This window comes from Caloenas nicobarica, chromosome 3, assembly GCF_036013445.1.
Source record: "Caloenas nicobarica isolate bCalNic1 chromosome 3, bCalNic1.hap1, whole genome shotgun sequence".
Classification (NCBI taxonomy): Eukaryota; Metazoa; Chordata; class Aves; order Columbiformes; family Columbidae; genus Caloenas; species Caloenas nicobarica.
Window position 1 is genome coordinate 1902309 of NC_088247.1, and position 22424 is coordinate 1924732.

The window sequence follows — 22424 nt, forward strand, 5'->3', positions numbered from 1 at the left end:
AAAACTTGCTTGTAATGAAAATTATTTACCACTATTATAGTTTTTTGGAAAATATTACTGTACATGACGCCGCTCCCTCCAGCTCACAATACCAACTCAACAGTAAATAACAATTTAAACCAGTATTTGGGTGAAACTGCCAGGAAATACTTTAAATTTCGGTCCTTTCCTGATGGCAGTAGGCGCGTGTGTGTGTTTTAACGCATATAACCTTCATCTTCAAACCACAGGAACTAGATATCGATAGTTTTCTTTCTGAGAAGCAAACGGAGCCGCAAATTTAGCAAAACCTCCCTGGCGCCGGTGGAACGTACTCACCACCAACTCAGCGCGGAAATAAAGAAACGCCAGCAAAATTCTTCTCGCTTTTTGTCAGCCAAGCGGTGGCTTTGGGGTTTTGTGTTTATCTCTTGAAAAGTTTACCAGAAACAGTTCTCACCACTCTCCTGAGTTATTGACAAGCGGTTACACAACTCCCATCAGCTCGAGAAAAATGTTCTTAGCGATAACTGGAAGATAAAAGAGACTCCTCCAACTGAAAGCACAAATAGTCCTTACTAAGGGTTTAACCCATCTCACATCTTCCTCTTTCAAAGACAAGATCAAAAGTGAGGGAACAAACAAAAAGGCAGGTCTAAGCAGGTTTCTTTGTTATTTTTAGAAGATAAAAGGACCTCCCTTTGCAGATATCACGCTGCTTTCCCCAGAAGCTGCAGCTTTGCAGCGATGGCTGGAACCACCCTGGAGCAGAACCTGCCTCTTGCAGGGTTCAACTCACCGTCCCCAGATGGTTTCAACCCATCCAAGAGCCTTCAGACAGAAGAAAAAACCTCCGGAATGGAGAAATATCACCCCAAAAACACAGCCAGGGTGCTGATGCTCATGCAAGTTTGCAGATGACATCGAGCCGAGTGGTGCAGTTGATGCATTAGAGGGACGTGATCCATCCAGAGGGACTTTGATGAGCTCAACATGTGGCCACACGTGAAACTCATGAGGTTCAACAAGGCCAAGTGCAAGGTCCTGCCCCTGGGTCGGGGCAACCCCAGTATCGGTCCAGGCTGGGGCTGCAGGGATGGAGAGCAGCCCCAGGAGAAGGACTTGGGTGCTGGGGTGAGACATTGGCCATGACCCGGCCATGTGCGCTGGCAGCCCAGAAACCACCCGTGTCCTGGGCTGCGTCCCCAGCCCCGTGAGCAGCAGGTTTGGGGGGATCCTGCCCCTCTGCTCCGCTCTGGTGAGACCCCCCTGCAGTGCTGGTCCAGCTCTGGGGTCCCCAGCACAGGACACACATGGAGCTGCTGGAGAGGGGCCAGAGGAGCCCCAGAAATGACCCGAGGCTGGAACAGCTCTGCTGGGAGGACAGGCTGAGAGAGCTGGGGGGTTCAGCCTGGGGGGAAGGGGAGGAGAGGAGGAGAGGAGGAGAGGAAGAAAGAAGAGAGAAGAGAAGAGAAGAGAAGGGAAGGGAAGGGAAGGGAAGGGAAGGGAAGGGAAGGGAAGGGAAGGGAAGGGAAGGGAAGGGAAGGGAAGGGAAGGGAAGGGAAGGGAAGGGAAGGGAAGGGAAGGGAAGGGAAGGGAAGGGAAGGGAAGGGAAGAGAAGAGAAGAGAAGAGAAGGGAAGAGGAGAAGCTCCAGGGAGACCTTAGTGTGGCCTTTCCGGACTTAAAAGGGGCCGAGAAGAAAGATGGGGACAGACTTCTGAGCAGGGCCTGTTGCCATAGGACAAGGGGTGATGGTTTTAAACTAAAAGAGGGAGATTCAGGCCAGACATGAGGAAGAAATTATTTGTGCTGAGGGTGGTGAGAGCCTGGCCCAGGTTGGCCAGAGAGGTGGTGGATGAACCATCCCTGGAGACATCCCAGGCCAGGCTGGACGGGGCTCTGAGCAACCTGAGCTGGTGCAGATGTCCCTGCTCATGGCAGGGGGGGCACTGGGCGAGCTTTAACAGTCCCTTCCCACCCAAACCATCCTGTGATTCGACGACTCTAGTCCTGCCAACCTCTGGAACATCTTCTATGAACAAAACCAAGGCGGAACTTCTCGTACTTCTCCGGCTTACGGAGGCAGCGACCACAGTTGTGTCCTGCAGGAAGAATCTGCCACGGCTGGTGTCTCAGCTCCAGCCAGCGGGAAGCCCGACACCGAAGAGCTGCCCTTGAGAAGGGCAGAGCAGTAGCTACCGCAAACTGACAAAAGGTACCAGAATAGCTAAAACAATGAAAGAAAGTAAATAGGCACCGATTTATAACCTCACATCCACAGGAAAGGCTTGCGCAGCAAATACTGCATTAGGCAAAGAACAGCAAATCGTTAAATCCTGAAAACCGACGGACTCGCTTGAGTGTGATTTTCAATTAAGCGATACATCATCTTTGTGGCCCAGGAAGCAGAAATTCCTCGAGGGCAGCAGAGAACCCAGCAGATTAAAAAGCCATTTAACACACCCGGCATCATCGACTGTCCTGTTGGATGCTGATGACGATCCTGCTCGGCCAAGACACAATCACGTTTCCACCTCGTTTCCTCGGCACAACAAGAGCCACCAACATGGTGGGGCTGGAGACAACGATGAGTTAAGATTCTGCTGTTGAACGAACCACCACAGACGTGGAGGAAGGCGTTACAACCTGTATTAATGACATACACACCACCACAGACGTGGAGGAAGGGGCTACAACCTGTATTAATGACGTACACACCACCGCAGACGTGGAGGAAGGGGTTACAACCTGTATTAATGATGAACACACCAAAGGTGACGATAAATTGATCACTGCGTAGCTGCATTTGCTTAAAATTTCTAAGAGTAGCAAAGGCAAATGGATGAGGTGGCTTGTTCCAAAAGATAAGCAAAACCACAATCTGGGTATTAAAACACAATAGATCTAATCTAAGTAATGTTTAATGGAAGATCACCCCATCCTTACTTAGACATTTTAATTTTTTGAAGGAACTAAACACCAAAAGTTGATGGAAGAGGCGTCTCAAATACTTTCTGTATAAACAAAGCACCCGATCTCACTGTCCAACTGTAGGATTTCTGCGTGAAAACAAGAGCATCTAATGGTATTTTTAGAAAAAAAGGAACAGAAAGAGCTCTCAGATGTGAAACTACAACCAGTTCCCTATGAAAACAGTTCTTAATGTCACACGGAAGAGCCGAAGTCACCAGCGGACCCTGAAATCCCATCAGCTGTTTTCTTCTCAACATACGCTTGAAACTTTTGTCTTCAGCAAGGCGCGGGTGCCTCGAAAATACAAACGTCTAACAGAAAGGTATTTCAACATCATGCGAACAAGGACTCCAGCAGAACCAAGAGACCAAAGGAAAACAAAACAGGAAGGGGAGACTCAGTTAAGACTCAAACACCTCACACAGGGCGAATGCTTTGAATCGAAACTTTTTTTGCTAGTGGCAGCTGGCTAGAACATCTGCACGACAAATATGAAAAGAAATGTGTTTGGGGGCCTCCACGTGGTCGTTCTAACTTTTCTTCTTAAAAAACCCCACGCGATATTGCTGGAGCCTCTTCCAGTGGGTACCGGGGAGGCTCCTGGTTGGTTTGTGCTCTTTGTGTTTTAAAAGCAAAGCTTCAGGAGTGGCTTTAATTCATCCATGGGGAGACAAGCCTGGGATTTCTTCTTCTGAAGTCCCCGGAAGTGCTGCGTGTGTCTTCGTCTGGATCAGCAGACCGTTTCAAATACACGGCTGAAACGACATCCCTCTCTAAAACTAACAGAAGAGGTAGAAGAACAGATAATTTGGGAGCACGGTGACTTCCAAACCTGTCATCTGTGTCCTCCCCACCCCACCAGCAGCCCCGGGAACAGGGACCGGCCAGGCAGAGGTTACGACTTCAAGGAAACGCACCTATGGCAAATACCTCTCACGAGATACCGTTTATAGTGTTGCAACCCTCGAAAACGCTGTTAGCAGCAGAAAATCTATTTAAAGTGGAAGGAATATGATCTTTAAGGAATAAAGAAGGAGTTTCGGCTCAGCAAAGCCCCAGGGTTAGGGTGGGGGAGGGCGATCGCGTTTACATTTTTTCATCTCAAAGCCCCGTCGTAGGATAAAGGGGTTGGGAACAAAATCGCAGCGACTGGACTTTTTGGCTTGGCATGAAATCCAGTTGCTAGAGGAAAGAATGAAATTTAATAAGACAGATGGGGAGTAAAAAAAAAAAAAAAAAAAAAAAAAACGAAAGGCCGGGAGGTGCCAGGTGGGATGAAGGTGGGAGCCCCATCATCAGTCCCCTAAATTAGGGGAAATCCAGAGCAGCAGAGGAGGCACCTCACCCTTAAAATTAATCTAGAACTCACTCTTCCTCCCTGCAACGATCTCCAATTTCACAGATATTTAACTCTTGACGTGCCTGGGCTGTATCCATCAAGCTGCCTGACGTTCAGAGATGTCTCAGGTAAAGCCTGGGAGCACAATTTGTCCTCGTTGCTTTGGAGAGGGGGGAAAAAAAGGAGGAAATAAAGAAGAAAAGTTGCGTACAGCACACTCCAGCCTGAGAACCTCGGTCTGCAAGCTCCCGGCCTGGGCAGGTATTAATTAGTGGCTGGAAATCAGGTCGGCAGCAGGGAGAACCCACCACCGTGCCACGAGGCGACCTCTGCAAAAGCTGAACTTGGCCAGATACCGGAGAGAAAAATAAAGGCATCTTAAGAGCCGCAGGAGCCAATTTTTATTTTGGTTTTGCGTGATAACAGCTTATCTGCTTCCAGCCAAAAAGGAGCTGTTATGTCCAGAGGGAAAGGTGATCTTTTTGTGGTGAAAAATCCTGAATCCAAGCGTTTATCGGTTTAATAATTAACTCTGAGCAGCTCTCCCAGCAGTGGACTGGGGCTCTGCTGGTTTCTTACCACCAGCTCCTCTCCGCCCGGGTGACTCCGACCTAACACTTGGGACAGCACACGGCAATACAGAACCGATATTATTTCCACATTTTACAGCCATTCCTGCCATCAACAAGGCACCAACACCTCCAAGCCACCACCGATCGTCCCACCTCAGTCTAGAGAAGCAGGCGACTCGGGGACAGTAACCAGGTAGCCAAAGGAGGACATACACCACCAGTATCTTACTGGGACCAGTATTTACACCGCACAGGAACAAGCCCCGCTCAGTCCAGCAGAAAACATCCCATTTTCCATCGCGCTCCAGCCAAAACCAGCTCCGACGCCAAAGTTTCTTGCAACACCAGCTATCTCAGACAGGGAACTGTGATCCAAGCAATATCAAATTTCATCACAAAAAAGCAGCTGTAGCGATATATGCAATTTTTGCCCTACAGCACGTCGGTTAGAAGCTGGTTTTCCGGGGGAATGAGCAGGGTACAGGTCCTCTGTCCTGCATACTCATGGTCCACAGTGGTAAATTCTCCTGGTCTCGGCAGAGCGAGGCTGCAAATCCCACAGTCACGCAGAAGCTGCAGCCAACCCCTTATCCAACTGCTATTTTTTTTACCGTTTTGTTCATTTCTAAATCTATCCTGTGGGCAGACCACAGAAGTGTTGGAGTTGTTACACGCATCAGCTAGTAAGAGCTATAAGGATGCTGAGCACACGCTTCTTGCTCTGGAAATTCTGTTAGCCCTTGCCATAAAACATTGTGATTTCCCAAGTTTGTGACTTTAAAAATTCTCTAGTTACGGACTGAATTCACCTGAGCAACCCCACGAGCCAGCCTACAGCATAGCACCGATTTACCAAAACCCGGTATTATTCTTTAGCACAAATCCTTCGCATACCATTCTGCCGGCGCAGCAATTAGCTGTTCCCTTTTGCAAAACATATTGAGAAAGCGCAGTCGATTCAGGCAATAATTCCATCTTTACGAGCTTCGAAAACAGCTCTCGTAGCTACGAATGTAATGCAGAGTGACTGCACAGCTCACGGACGAAAAACAACCCAAAGGATGCCAAGGACAGAGAAAAACGAGTGACTTTTGCTTTCAGCAGTGCCAGTAATTCATTTCGCATCAAGAGGTGCTCCAGCAAAAAACACCTCCCCGACAGGTTGAAATATTTTCTGCTGGAGGAAAGAAGACACAGAGACTTGCAACCTTACCTCTGTCTTCCCGAGGTGAAAGATGGTTCATGGGAAAAATGGGATTCTTCGGTTAATTAAACGGGAAAATGAGGGGTTCCTAAAGCCTCGGCAAATGCAGGCGTCGACCTTCCATGGGCCGTCTTCACCTGAGCTCTTCTGACGGGGGACCAGCATCAATCACTGAGTCCTGCGGAGGAAAAAATACTTTATTTGCACTGTCTTTCATTGATATTTCTGAACTGTTATGCATACAATGCAATTTTCAGTAGAAAACCAGCAACGTTGTTAATTCGCAACTATTAATTCACAGCCAACCATCTCAATACTATCAATTGCAAGGTGTCTTTTTTATTTCATTGGAAAATAACTCATCAAGGTTCTTCAAGCTTTAAGCTACCTGGGGAAATAAAGCAAATGAAAGCTTAATACTCCAACTAATACTTTTTTTTTTTTTAATTCTCCCCTCCCAATGCCACTCCGAAGAAATAAAGATCACCCTCCAGAAAAACACAGATCGAGCAGCAAATCTGCCATAGCGAGACGGCATCTACACAACACGGGAGGTAACAAACTGCCACCAGAAAATGAGAGCTGGTGTTTGCAGCCAAGAGGTTGCAGAGCACCAGGGAACACGTAAAACCCAAAATAATCAGATCCTTCCCTGCCTCACAAACACACCGGGAGTAAATTGCTCATGTTATTGAGCATAAGCTAGAACTGGATCAAGGGGATTTCTCTGGTTCCTCCCCTTCCGCAGATTTTCTGCATCACCCTCGACACGCCAGGTAGCTCTGAACCTGAGATAAGCGTAATTATTTCTATCCTGACATAGGTATGCCATAAAAAGACACCTAGACCACAATATGACCATTTTCTCCAGCTCCCCCCTCTCCTGTACATCAGACCGGCCTGAACCTTGTTCCTCTCCAGCTGAATGCTTAATATATAAATTAATCTGTGGCTTCAAAATGCTTTGGAAGCTTTGTTGAAAACACTAAGTTCATAAAATAGAGCTCTTCGTATTGTGATGAGCTGCCTGAATTCTAATGAAAAAGTAAGTAAATTTTTCCCATATAACAAGTGCCAGGACCAGAGGAAACGGCCTCAAGTTGCGCCAGGGGAGGCTGAGGTTGGATGTGGGGAACAATTTCTTCCCCAAAGGGCTGTGGGGCATTGGAACAGGCTGCCCAGGGCAGTGCTGGAGTCACCATGCTGGAGGGGTTGGACAGACGGACATGAGGTTCTCAGGGACATGGAGCAGTGCTGGGGTTGGGGGAACGGTTGGACTCGATGATCTTGAGGGTCTTTTCCGACCAAAATGGTTCTATGATTCTATTTTCTTTCTCTCTCATTGTTACTAGGATTATTGGGTTAACTTTATACCTCCAAATCCAAGCATCTCAAGTCAGATGAGGGAAGAACCAGAACCAGATGAGGGAAGAAACCTGCTTGTCCCCATCACCGCTCCTGCTATCACAAAAGAAATTACTTGCATGGACACAGTCTTTAGAACATCAATCTAATAATGCATCCGTCATTAGCAAGACAAGAGTCACAGAATCACAGAATCCCAGCCTGGCTGGGGTCTAAGGGACCTCTGGGGATCCCCCAGTCCAACCCACCTGCTCACGCAGGGTCACCAGAGCAGATCACACAGGTCGGTCCAGGCGGGTTTGAATGTCTGCAGAGAAGGAGACTCCACAGCCGCTCTGGGCAGCCTGGGCCAGGCTCTGGCACCTCCCAGCAAAGAAGTTTCTCCTCATGTTCACATGGACCCTCCTGTGTTTCAGTCTGTGCCCGTTGCCCCTCACCCTGGCGTTGGGCACCACTGAACAGTCTGGTCCATCCTCTGACACCCACCCTGAGATATTGATCCCATTGATCAGATCCCTCTCAGCTTCTCTTCTCCAGCTCAACAGCCCCAGCTCTCTCAGTGTCTCCTCATCACAAAGATGCTCCAGACCCCTCAGCATCTTTGTGTCCCTTCGCCAGACTCTCTCCAGCAATTCCTATAGGTCATTCATTGCAATTTATTCAGGAAAAATCAAGTAGGCAAAAGGAGGGAGGAAAACTCAGATGGCAGCATCGTCTCCAAGGTGCCAGCAATGCCCAGCTCCAGAAGTTTACGGATCTACATCCAGCGACAGGGGCACGTCCCGCCGGGACATGGGACACCTGCCTTGTTGAGCATCCGTTTTTCTGCACACGTGCACAGAAACAAACACAAAAGATGCACAAACTGCTGTATCGTTCAGGCTTCCAGTCTGAAAGTTGTATTTTACCAGTAGGAGACGGATTTATAATTTCTAAATAATATAAATAATATACATGTCCCAGCTGCTTTCACCACCCTTACAATAATTAGACAAAATGATGCTAAGGAATGTTAGAACAGCAAAACATAAATAATAATAATGGAAACTTTAAGAATATGTTTCCAGATTCCCAGGGCAAGGTGTGTTTCTGGGGGAAATGAAGCTCCCCAAACTAAAAAAGGGAAGATGTTCCTGTTTTAAAACAATAAAATAACTCTTCTCAACCTGTCTCTCATGAAAAGGAAAGCAATAATCAGAATTTTAAAAAATATATAAAGCAAACAGAAGAAAAAGTAAACTGTTGGCGTATTAAAATACATCAGAAATCTAGTGATATGAAATGGCAAGAGAAGCAAAACGAAACGAGAGGAACCACAATATTCACAGGTTTGACCATATCAGGTTATAAAAATTACCCAGGAACAGCAAATTCCAGCAACGGCTGGAACAGAAACAGAGCAACCAGCAGCAATATTATAGGAACCGCAGCAGAATGCAACAAATATTTCTGTTCATTAATTAAGAAAGAAACCAGATGGTCCAGTCATGCCACAGGAAACATTTTCTATTCCAAGCAGCAACGCAGGCAGATGTGAAACAACGACGAGCGGAGCTGCTTGGTTTTAAATCAGGGGATCTTCAACTGCATCCCGGGGGATTTAAAAGAACTGGACATAAAAAAAATTAAAAAGAATTTAAAAAAACCCGACTCTGGACCATCTATCGTAGCTTCTTGCAAGTCAATTCTGGAGATTTCAGAGCATCGGAGGACACACTGTGGTGTCGATATTTTAAACGTGTGAGCAGGATGACCAGGCTAATAATGAGCTATCGGTCCAGCCGACATCCCAGGAAGAAAAGGAAAATGCTGGTATGAAATCTAATTAGGAGTTATAGGAAGTAAATAGGTGATGTCTATCGACACATAGGACTTAAATCAATCGTGTGTGTTTTTATTAAGACGAGGAGATTGGCTGCAAACTGTAATAGCTCTGATGCAACGTACTTAGCGCTCGGTAAATCACTTAACTTTGTAAAGTATGATTTCTCGAGTAACTAGAACTACATTACATACCATGGAATATATTAAACACATTAACAATTGGCCGAGCAACAAGTCATAAAATACAACTCGATCATCATTAATGACGTGCCCGGTCCCAGAAGGAGCTGCCGCAACGCGGCCTCACGGCGACTCCGAGAGCTGCACAAAGCCCAGGACACGAGATCCGGAGCTTTTACCAACGTGACTACAAACCAAAGACCTTGCGCGGCTTTATCACCAGACACGAACGAGGAGCAGAGACCCTTCCCGATGCAGGCGAGACGGAGCAGAGGAGGGACACAGGAGCAGCCTGCTCAGTGCAAGAACAAGGGGGCGAGAAATAAAAGCAGCAGGTGGCAAGTCCAAAACCAAAGAGGAGACAGTGATTTCTTCACACGTGACCTGGATAAGTGGTTTAGCTCCCTGTGCAGGATGCCGTGTGTTCTAAATGTCTGTGCAAGCTGAAGGGAAGATGGGTCATGTCACAGAGCAGACACCCACGATGGGCACTAAGAAGATGGACACCGTAGCATGGCCAGCAGGCCCGGGGCAGTGACCGGCCTGTGCTGGGCACCGGGGAGGCCAAACCTCCAATCCTGGGGGCAGTTCTGGGCCCCTCACGCCAAGAAAGGCCTTGAGGTGCTGGAGCGAGTTGAGAGAAGGGAACGGAGCTGGTGAGGGGCTGGAGCACAAGTGTGATGGGAGCGGCTGAGGGAGCTGGGGGTTCAGCTGGAGAACAGGAGCTGAGGGGAGACCTTCTGATCTCTGACCTGCCTGAAAGGAGCTTGGAGCCAGGGGGGGTCGGGCTCTGCTCCCCAGGAACAAGCGCCAGGAGCAGAGGAAACGGCCTCAAGTTGCACCAGGGGAGGTTGAGGTTGGATGTGGGGAACAGTTTCTTCCCCAAAGGGCTGTGGGGCATTGGAACAGGCTGCCCAGGGCAGTGCTGGAGTCACCATCCCTGGAGGGGTTGGACAGACGGACATGAGGTTCTCAGGGACGTGGGGCAGTGCCAGGGCTGGGGGAACGGTTGGACTCGATGATTTTGAGGGTCTTTTCCAACCAAAATGATTCCGTGATTCTGTTTCTGGCTGAGAGTCCTGGAGATGTTGAATGATCAAAGGCTGGAGAGTTTGGGACAGTGTCGTGCAGGGCCTGCCCAGTTCTCATGTCCTTATGGAATCTCTGCGTTTAGAAACTGGGTGCAGATCCATCAGCGCTGTTCTTATATTCTCAGTTCAGAGCAGAGCAAACTGTCCTCAGGACTGGACCCCAGGGCTGGTGGGGCCACCAACCGCGCAGGGCTCCCCAGTGCAGCTCCCTGCAGCACCAGCTGCACCAGCCATGTGCTTGAAAACTCCTGAACGTGGGACCTCAACCCACTCTTTTAAAGACAGCTGAACTCAGGCAGGTCCTACAGCTTCTCATGATCATATTAGATACTATTAGCAACCTCTTCTTTTCCAGAGATGGTGAAACCGTGGCCTTTGAACCACGTGCAGCTTTCAGGCAGCCCTGGAATCACTCCCGGACTGCAGCAAAGTTGCACAAGCGGCAGCAGGACGATGCTGGTCCAAGGCCACCAGATGATTTGGGCCCACATCGGCAGCAGAAAGAGGGTTTGAGAGGCAGCAGAAACACATGCTTCATTCAGAGAGCGCCCAAGATCTTCCAGACACAACTCCCTGGCAGAACCACTCCATCCCCTCCAGCTCTCCCATGTCCCACCTGGTTGCTTCTCCTCAACCATATATGAAGATCTTGCTGAGCTTTCCCAGGTCTTTACCATGCGATCTGTCTGCAGACCACCACCTGTCGTCCAGAAATCACAGTGAGAAGCTAAAGGAGTTGGATCTTGGCTTTCCTTTCCAAAACTCACCGCCTCGAGGCAATCATAAAAGACACTTCACAAGTGCTATTACGCGCAAGCTTTCAGTTTAAGATACAGAGAGATCTGGAGGACAGATAAAAGTAATAAGTACCCATAGATTCTATACATCAACAGCCAAGGATATTTTTCCCTTTCATCAGCAAGCCTTTTAATTAGTAGGCATATGCACTGAGAGATTTTCAACATTAAAACCTCCAAGCCCTTTCACTGAAGCTTGTGTTGACTGATGACCTTTGCTCTTTTGTTTTCTTTCCAAATCCTGTATTCAGCATTTTTTCCTCAAACTATTGACAACTTCCACTGAATGGTTTGAAGCGATTTGAGCGTATTCATGTTTTCCCCCCCAACGAAGTATCAAATTGCGTTGTTCCCCACAACCCACCAACGTAGAAAGGAGAAATATCCCGTACAAGTCGGCGGATCGGAACGTGGGTTTCAACGGTTGAAGCTGAGGGCAAGAGGTGGGTTATCCGTGATCTCGTTAAGCACGTCCTCTGAAGCTGCTTTGAGCAAGGTTCAGACCAGATGACCTCCTGAAAAATCAGCGCAGAGCGTAAGGAAGATAAAATCTACCACGGTGTTTAGGCTCAAGGTCAACTGCTAATATATTTTTGAGTCAAATATATCCACTAAACCATTTCAGACATCCCAGCGATCAGCAGACACATCCTGCCCTCCTCCACCCCAGCGAGTTCTCACCTCAAACCTTTCATCTTTAGCTTCCTACGACATTTTCCAATCATTTTTCCAAGTCATGTGCTTTCTCCTGCAGCTTCGGCCATGGACCTATGGGGCATAATCACTTTGCAGCCAAGTTCTCACCCAGTCCGTGACGGACCGAGCCGCTTTTGAAGTGGTTCAGTATGTGAACCATCCTTCCTTCACTATCTCCCTTGTCATATCTTACTTAAGGCTCTCGATGTTTTATCGGCGGCTGTTGAATATTAAAATGCACCAACAAGGGGCCGTGGAGGCAGGAGCAGGAACAGCATCACTCTGTTCGCTTGATGGACCTACAACGTGGAGATAACCGTGGGTTTGGCCAAGCCTGGCCTACGCTGTGACCGTAGGATCCTCTCCTGTCCGTCAACTGTGAGTTTGTTCCATTTAGCCTAAGTAATCCAAGCTAATAAATTATACTCAACTACAAAAAGCAAGCGGAAAGGAGTTGGGAGGGATTTAGTGTTTATTGTATGTTGACAAAATGCATAATTTATTTATTGTTTTTCATTGCCGTCCTATATATAAAAAGGGCAGACGACAAAGCAATATTAAAAAAGAGCAGCTTTGTTAGAGGGGTTGCAGGAGCCTCCCCAAGGACCTTCCTTCTCTGCCCGCTGACAAGTAACGTGCAGCACCAAATATTTTTTTGCAGCTCCTCCAAGCTCCAAACTGCCGGGCCAGTGTAAGTGCTGCATTTTTAAAAGAGATATTTAATCTCCCTGGAGTAAGGACAACAGGCAACAGCTTCAATTCAATGCTAATTCTCACTACATTTCCCCTCCCCATGAAAATAATCTTTCAGGTTCCCTTTAAATTTGATTTTGCTTAAGAACTTACACACATTTTTGGGCATCTGGAAAGCCTGTTTTCCCTCCTTATCTACTTTTTCATGTACTACTGCCTGATTTATACCCCAAACCAAGTAAGTGTTGCAGGAGATGGAGAGAAAAGCCCTTTTGCAAGAGGGCTAAATCTGTTTGCCAGTTCGCTGTTGCAAATTAAAAGGTCAGAAAAACAATCACTGTATTTGGAAAGAATAATTTTACACAACTAAGACCTCAGGAAAAAAAAAAAAAAAAAGAAAAAAAATTAACTTTGTTCCAGTAAAGCGAGTTGTCTTATCTACCCGCGAGGAAGTTTAATAAACAGCTTTCTGTACTTCGGAGGTTTTGAACGCGTGCCAGGTTTTGCAGGGATCTCGCTCCTCCCAGATGAAACTGCGGGGCTTTAACTGAAAAGCAGAAAGCGTAAAATGTGCTTTAAAAGAAATCTGAAGGAGCAATTGATCGCGTTGGTTCGTTTAGGCAATCGGTAACGACAGGCAACACGAATACTAAAGTTCCATCTGCTCCTACTGTCAGAGATCAAGATTAACCTGCCGGTTCCCAAAGCCCGAGGTGCTCCGGCAAGACCGGAGAGGCCCATGGTGGAGCCCAGCTTAGGAGCCCTGCCAGGCTTTGCTAAGTCCAGCCTAGGGCAGCTCCAGGTGGAAACATCTGGGCTCATTTGCTGCTGGAGCTCTTGAGGGACAGGAGAGAGGCACAAGTAGCTCCAAGGTTGGTGCAAAGCAGCAGCAGCCGCATTTTATGGCACGTTGTTCAACTCTGCCGGTCTTGACCAACTGTCCGGCAGTTGCTCGTGGGGATATTTGAAGGACTGAAGAAGACAGGCTGAATTTCACTGCCACATGCCACCAAAGGTGGGGGTTGACCCACTGAGAGACAAGCAAGGAGATAGAATCATAGAATCATTTTGGTTGAAAGAGACCCTTAAGACCATCGAGTACAACCACAACCTAAGTCCACCACTAAACCACATCCCTAAGAGCCTCATCCGTACATCTTTTAAACCCCTCCAAGGATGATAAGCCAAGATGAAGAGTTGTTGAGCTCAACAGAAAGGAAAAGCTGTATTTATGTCTTCAACACCAAGTAGAAAAGAACTTTCAGCAGGTCACCACAACATCTACTATGTCCATGAATGCTCCGCCTGCCACAGATCTCCTACACCATTGTTGGCTTTTCTTCATTCCTCATTCACCCATCTCATCACAACGCAAAGCCCTGAGTTCCCAATTTTGGTATTTATGCCAATTGCTGTAATTTTGAACCAGCTCAGGATTTCCCAAGTGCTGTGAAGCCGTAACAGCACTTTGCTGGCAGCTGGACCACGCGCAGAATCACAGAATCGCAGCCTGGTTGGGGTCTAAGGGACCTCTGGGGATCCCCCAGTCCAACCCACCTGCTCACACAGGGTCACCAGAGCAGATCACACAGGTCGGTCCAGGCGGGTTTGAACGTCTGCAGAGAAGGAGACTCCACAGCCGCTCTGGGCAGCCTGGGCCAGGCTCTGGCACCTCCCAGCAAAGAAGTTTCTCCTCATGTTCACATGGACCCTCCTGTGTTTCAGTCTGTGCCCGTTGCCCCTCACCCTGGCGTTGGGCACCACTGACCAGAGTCTGCTCCATCCTCTGACACCCACCCTGAGATATTGATCCCATTGAGCAGACCCCTCTCAGCTTCTCTTCTCCAGCTCAACAGCCCCAGCTCTCTCAGTCTCTCCTCATCACAAAGATGCTCCAGACCCCTCAGCATCTTTGTGTCCCTCCACTGGACTCTCTCCAGTAATTCCTTGTCCTTCTTCAACTGGGGAGCCCAGAACTGGACACACAACTGCAGATGGGGCCTCCCCAGGGCAGAGCAGAGCGGGAGGAACAACCTCCCTCCACCTGCTGCTCACACTCTTCCTCATGCACCCCAGGTCCCATTGGCCTCTTGGCCACAGGGCACATTGTTGGCTCATGGTCACCCTGTTGTCCACCAGAACTCCCAGGTCCTTCTCTGCAGAGCTGCTTTCCAGCAGCTCCACCCCTAAGAAGCAGTGGAAAACACACAAGTCAAAACCTCTCCCTTGCCGTGACTCGACCGTCATCAGCTCTGGAGAACATTGAACTTGCTGCAGGATCCTGCAGAGAGAATAACTCTGGAAGCTCTTTAGCAGACGCCACTTTCCAAGGGTTAAGTGGAGAAAAGAAAATCCCCAAACCAACAAAACCTGAAACATTTTTCTATCCACACACAACCCAACACCACAGGTGCCCACCCGCTACATTTTGCCAAATTAATCCATAGCTTGCTCCGAGCCAAAATAATCATGAGATTTATGTCCAAAAGCTCTCAAGTCATTAACAGCCTTAACCACACACTCCATATAAGTTTTTAATAACTTCCAGATATAGACTAGATCCAACCTTATTCCTCCTTCACCGGCTGAACTCCATGAACACCCTGATTCCTGGAACGGCATCCACATCCTCAGAATATTCGGTTTCTTTCATTAGGGCAAATTTGCTTTCCAGCCAAATGACATATAAATAATTATTTATGCAGCTCAGTCCTCCTGCAGCGCTCAGGCCCCTTTCCTTCCAAAGCCTCACAGTTATCTTAGCTAAGCATCTACCGTCATTTGCAAACGATTTTGTCAGACCGATGCCAAAGGGTGATAAGCGCTTGCTTGCCTGATGTCAGCTCCTCGGAAAGGCTGAAATCGCGTGACGTTTCCAAAGGACCTTATTTGAGGTGGTGTCTGAGTAATCTAGGAGAGACGAGCTCGTACGGAAGAGGATGACTGCTTTGAAGAGCTCTGCAAATGCTCATTCCACGTGCTGGAAAAGAAGACGCATGTTTGAAAGTGGAATTTTAAGTTGTCACGGGTTCCCCGTTCCAACAAAACCAGCTCCTGCCACACTTTAAAAATAAATCCCTAATCTGAGATCTCCTGCAAAGAACAATCTTGCTCTGAGGAATGTGAGACTGACTTGTAATTCTTTCTACTCAAAGCCGACGATGATGATTAAAGGATGACAAATGGGTTTGTGTAGGTACCATCGTGAAAAAGGCTGCCGGCCAATAAACCTGAAGTGATGCACAAACACGCGGATACACCACGCGATGCACAAACACGCGGATACACCATGTAATGCACGAACACGCAGATACACCATGCGATGTGCAAACACGCGGATATACCACGCGATGCACGACCATGCAGATACACCGCGCGACGCGCAAACACGCGGATATACCACGCGAGGCACGACCATGCAGATACACCACATGACGCGCAAACATGTGGATATACCACGCGATGCACGAACATGCGGTTACACCACGTGATGCACAAACACAGGGATACACCACATGATGCAAATATGTGGATACACCACATGATGTGCAAACACGGGGATATACCACACGATGCAAATACACGGATGTACCACATGATGCACAAACAGGCGGATATACCACGTGGCACACAGACACCGAGGTGGGTTCAGCGCTTGATCACAAGGACATGGTACAGAACTTTAAACTGTTTATTTTCCTACTATCCAGCACCAAAATGTGCTTAACAAGCGCCAGCAGCCCAGGACAGATGTTCCTGCCTTTTCTTCTTCTACAACAAAATGTAATTGAAAAAATAAACTAGCAGAGCAGGATACCATATATAAAATATTTAAAGGATATTTTATAGAAAATTAGAGTTCAAAATTTTTCATTAATATATTAACACAGAGAATGTGTACCAGAGTCCAACAGTGACAACTTGGCTATTCAGTTGCATGTCTGGACTTCCAGCTCTTAATTATTCTTGTCTTACATTTTTAATGCTTTATTTTCAAAACAATGACAGGGAGATATCAGACATTGTGAAATCCTCATTCTCTCGATTCCAATGAATTTGGAATTTTAATTATATTAGACCTCAAACATAATTTCGCGTGGGCCTGGGTCCTGCCGAGTCAAGCTCAGGACTGTGTGTAAGCTGGAGATGCAAAGCATCGTCACGGGTCCGTGTCTCTAATCAAACCCTCCCTGTCCTCAGCCCCGGGATTCCAGACCTGTATCTCATCACGTTTATTGAATCCAAACTGTGACAGAGCCCATTATATGCAGAAGCAATTTAGAAGTTTCTGAGAAGCCGACTCAAGAGGTTTCTTTCAAAAGTAAAGCCTACAAAATAATTTTAGGATGTTCTGCAACGCTCTTAAGCGTCGTGTCTTGATGATTAAATATATCAGGACAATGAAAGAGAAAAAAATGAAGATAACTTTCTGATACAATCACCGCTTCAAGATTTGGAAACTGCTCTTCTCTCGCTGCCCTAGTTACTCATATCATTATATTTGAGATTTTTATACAACACAGATAAACAGATTGGATATGAACGCTGAAGCGCTGTGTTTACTATAATCCCCAGCTGACAATTAAATAACATGAAGTGTATTAATATGAAGAAAACTATTATACTGGAGTTATAACTCCATATATTAAGGAACAGCATAAATCCATGTATGCATAATATAAAAACATGTAGCTAGAGCTACAGAAAGAAAATACAGTAGTAAAAAGGTAATTTTGAGGACTCAGAGTGAAAAAAAACAAACTGTAAAGTAAAACCTTCATCACTGCATTACTGCACACTACCATATAAAGCTGTTTAAACAGTTTAAATGCATGTTTATCTTTTTAAATGATTTCCATATGGTACCCCAAAAAAATACTGAGACTTTACCAAAACCCAAATTAAAGCGGCGAGAATATTTCTAGAAGGTTTTGTCTAAGTCGGGACCAAGGATGGGAAATGGCTTATGCTGCTTCTGGTTCTTTGAGAGGGGGGAAAATGGGGGTAGGGGAAGGAAATTCCATGTATAACAGCACCCAATGCACCAGCTGCAACCATGGATGAGGACCAGTAAATGCAGCCTAGAAGATATATTTTATATATACACGTATATGTAAAATAGCTGAAGCTTTTAAGACGATAGGCTTATCAGCCTGAATGCCTAAGCAGTGCTTTAGAAATAAAGGATTACTGGGTGTAGAGGGCCTGAGTTTATACAGAGGAGCTGGGGTGAACTTAAAAGCTTTACAGCTCTTTCTCATGTATTTATGCTTATTAAAAGAAAAAAAAAATAAATAAAAAACCCAAGATGCCATAAGCTTATGTGTCTTTTTAACTTCAGCTGTTTGAATGCTTTGTCTGAATCGATTCCCAGTGGAAATTCGGAATTCCAATGTCAGCTTTCATGCACTATTTCAGCTTCTTCATTTCACGGGTGCCGTACAGGGCCGCGACGACAAGGGCAACAGCGTCACCTCCTCAGCTACCAGCACCCGCCGCCGGAACACCTTGGATAATCATAATTTCCCGTATAAAGCCTATTCTGTGCTATTATAAACTAATAGAAAGTAACACTAAAATCTGAATAAACTGGCCTTGAGTGGGCACTGGTGGAAGAGCAGCTCCGGAGTGGTGTAAGGGAAAAAGAGCCAACTCGAAGAAGGAAGCCAAGGGTTAACAACCGCTTTTCTCCTTCGCCGCCGCAGCCTCAAACAGCTCGTGAGATCTCTCACCACCAGCTACGCTCCCCTAAGCCCGTTTTCCAGGAATTTTAGAGAAAATGGACACGTGCGGACCAGTGAAATGTCAGTGCTAATACACATCTTCCCCATCTTCTGCTCCTACATCCATCGGGTCCCACCATCGGTCCAGAAAACGCAGCATCGCGCTGGTTTTTGGTGTGGTTTGCCAAGAAAATGGGGCACGGGCAGGAAGGAAAAAGCAATTTTCAGAAGCAACTGACTGCAGACACTCAAGTTGAATGTAACGTTATAAAAGAGGAGGGGAAAAAACTGTTTATAAACTGCTTTAAGTCAACACATCGAGATGTGTTTTTGGCAAAACGTGTCTCCTGCGGACAAACCAACCTCTTAACGCTTGAGTTTCTCCCGTCCAACAATCCAGAGCTCCCTGCTGCTCTGATCCTTCCAGGGAAATCGGTCCCACCACCAAGGATTTGGCTGCGAATTCCCACCTGTGGCCGGTGGCAACGTGAACGAGCCTTTTTCTGTGACGCTCCTCCAAGCAGCCCCAAACCACGGCTTTTCCTTCTCGGAATGAAAAGCAGATGGTAAACAAATCAACGGACAGTTATCTAAACAGTTGCTGAGATTCAACATCTCTCTTCATTATCCAGCTCAAATATATTGTTTTCACTTTCATACTCCCAGCTCTGATCTGTTTATTGGTTTGCAATAGCGGGGAATTTCCTTCTCCTTTTCCAACAGCAACTCGGTAACCACAGCGCATTTGGCAATTCCTTAGACAATATTCCTTTGAAATGTTAAACCGAACGGGGCTGGAAATGAGAAACAGCTCCAGTGGAGGTGGTACAAAGATGCAACTGCCACTGGAGGAACTTCAGCAAAGATCGAATCTCCTGAAATAACTCCTGGTGTCTCCATTGGAGGGGAGAATTTGATATACCCTTTTCTGACAAACAAGCTAGCAGCAAAGCGAAGGATTCCCAAGTGTCACCTCCTATATCCCTTCAAAACCCGTTCAACAAGCAGCCTCCAAATCGCTTTGACCTACCGAGGAACGGCACGTTTTGCGGGAAAAAACGCCTTAAAGAAACCAGGGGCTGTAGATACTTCAAGTGGGCACATAAAATGTACCCAAAACACGAGTCCAGCGAGGCCGACAGATGCTCCTCTGCCAAACTTCTTAACTGCAGACCCATGTCCCAAAGCAGAGGGCATCACCATAGCGAAAACCAAGACCTATCTGGGCAGAAGACACCAGGGTGGAGGAGAAGCACCCTGAGGTGTCCAGTAGTCCACAAGTCTTGAACTTGGCCCGGTAATTCCTCCATCGAGCCCAGAAATCCTGAGCATAGAACTGTAGAATACCAGGTTGGAAGGAATCACAAGGATCATAGAATCAGAGAATCACAGGATGGTCTGGGTTGAAGGGACCTTCCCAGCTCCCCCAGTGCCACCCCTGCCATGGGCAGGGACATCTGCACCAGCTCGGGTTGCTCAGAGCCCCGTCCGGCTTGGCCTTGAATCTGGATCATCTGGTCCAACCTTTCTTGGCACAAGCCTGGTCTAGCCAAGCTGGCCCAGCACCCTCTCCAGCCCAATCTTCAAAGTGTCCACGTTGGGGAACCCACCACTTCACTGCGGAGATTATTCCAATGGCTGATTGTTCTCATGATTAAAAATTTCCCTTCTGTGTCCAGTCGGAATCTCCCCAGGAGTAACTTGTACCCATCACCCTCGGCTTTTCCACGGGACTCCTTGTACAAAGGGAAACTTCACCTGCTTTGTAGCCACCTTGAAATACTGGACCATGGTGACGGGTTCTCCCCTAAACCTTCTTTTCTCAAGGCTGAACAAGCCCAATTCTCTCAGCTTCATCTCCAATTATACTTTATTAATGAGAAGGGGAGCATATAGGAAAACACGGATCGCAACTAATGCATCCATTATAATTAATCCCCGACTGCTCCTGTGGTGTTCATACTCTAACACAAGGGCGCTCCAGCTGCAACGTGCTGTACAGAAACACGACCAGAAGGGAGAGAATGTTGCAAATGCAGCAAAAAAACCCCACCCATCCCTCTTTTATATGTATTCACCAAAACGATCTCCTAAGCCATTAGGATTTTAACGCCATCCCGAGCTATTCGAGGGGGATTCCTGACCCAAAAAAGGGGTGATTATCGCTAATTGCAGCTGCAAAACAACTCAACGAGATGGCAGGCGCATGCAGAAAGCAGAAGGAAAATCTGAAAACCTGAGCGAGCTCCCTCCTGCTTCGGTTTCTGCAGGTGTAAAATGAGAATTATTGATGCGGACACCTTTTGTTAAGTGCTGCGGGCTTTGCTGCCTGCACCTTGTAAAGCAGCAGCGTCTCCTGCGCAAGCGACTTCGAAAAACCGTCATAGATCTGGAAAAGGAAATTACACGGATCCAAACAGATGGTTAATCAAAAGGTTAGTTGCTGGTTCTGCAGCCAAAGGAAATAGGTTTCTCTTCAGCAAAAATAAATCATATAAATGATATAAACATGCGTGGCTTAAGTAAAAAAAATAGTTTAGGTCAATCTGGATTTAAAACCTTCAGCATCATCCCGCTAATCTCGGCATTCCTGACGTTCAGCAGTTGAGCCTTAAAATCGTTGAAGTTGTTATAGGGCTGCCCGGGTCTTTCGCTGGTTCTGCGGCCGCATCCCAGGGATTTAATCACATTCCCAAAATGCAAAGAGGTACCAAGAACGGCACCTGCATTTCATTTCGGTGCCAAGATTTTCACGTATCAGCAGCAAAAATCGCTGGGCTATCCCATCACCCCATCACGTTCGGGACTTTGTCGTCTCGGGGTTTATCTTTCCCAAACAAACCAAATGGGAAGGGACGGCATCAAAGTTTTAGAACCACAGGATGGTTTGGATGGGAAGGGACCATTGAATCTCATTCAGTCCAACCATCCTCACCCAGCTCAGGTCACTCAAAGTGTCACCATTGTTAAGCCCTGGACTCCAGCATGTTAAAATAAGCCCTTTGGAGATGAGCTGTATATATAAAAGTTCCACGGTTACCTCTATGCAAGTTACCACGGATTAGATGGCACTAAGTACTTATTTTCCAAAGCCATTTAGAAGCGTTTAAGAGATTTTTTCCATTCTTGCCTCAAAGCATTTCATACCATTAGCCACTGTTTTTCTGATCATATACATTATGTGTTAAGTCTTAACCAAAACTTAATTTTATACTCTTACAGCTTACAGGGACCGCATTAGAGAGAGGTACGATAAAAAGATAGATGTTTGTAGAAAATGTCAAGCTAATCTTGACAGCCAGCAAAGCCCTCGTGTGAATTAAAGGCTACGAGCAAGTATTTTCTCATTCTCCCAGATGAAACAGCTGTTGGATCAGACAGATTTTTCCAGATGTTAGAAATCAGGGGCTACACTCATATCGATAACCATGACCGGCACCTACGCAATTGTGTTTAAACAGTAGTATTAATGATTCTTGTCGTGACTGCAGGAAATGGAGCTGAAGTGGCGATGTTTTCAGTCCAAAGAATGAAATCCATAAGATTATCCAAAAGGAGAGTTATTTCTGCTCAGCATCACTTCTGGAAAAACTCTTATCTGGAAAGAATTCTTTGATTTGTGTTTTTAATGAAATGTTGGAGGCTGTAGGACACTAAATCTGGGAAGGCACCTCCAACAACTGATCTACATGGACATTGTCCTCTGGTTGGTTGAGCAAACACACAACCCACCTACCCCAGCATTTCCTCCACCTGAAAATTGTGAGAAATCGATTTTTATGAGCATCTTTGAGATTTATTTTAAATGCTATACCCAAAATCTAACTATTCTTTCATGGGGGATGCTGACACACGACAGAAGATCCCAGCTCAAAGCCAACTGCTCCATCGGAAGGAGAAATTCAGTTCAGCAAAATGGGTCCTGCCTTTCATGACCTGCACTGCCCGAATATGACAAAACAACCACCAGATTTACGTGATGGATTT

The 22424-nt window shown here is 46.7% G+C and overlaps 1 protein-coding gene across 5 annotated transcripts in view; it reads right to left on the reverse strand.

Annotated features, from left to right (window-relative positions):
* Nucleotides 1–22424, reverse strand: part of NCOA1 (nuclear receptor coactivator 1) — a 176600-nt gene that overhangs the window by 117031 nt on the left and 37145 nt on the right. For all 5 annotated transcript variants that reach the window (XM_065631320.1, XM_065631318.1, XM_065631319.1 and 2 more), the window contains exon 2: nt 6078–6246. The gene's annotated coding sequence lies outside the window, so the exon portion shown is untranslated. The remainder of the gene's footprint in view (nt 1–6077; nt 6247–22424) is intronic.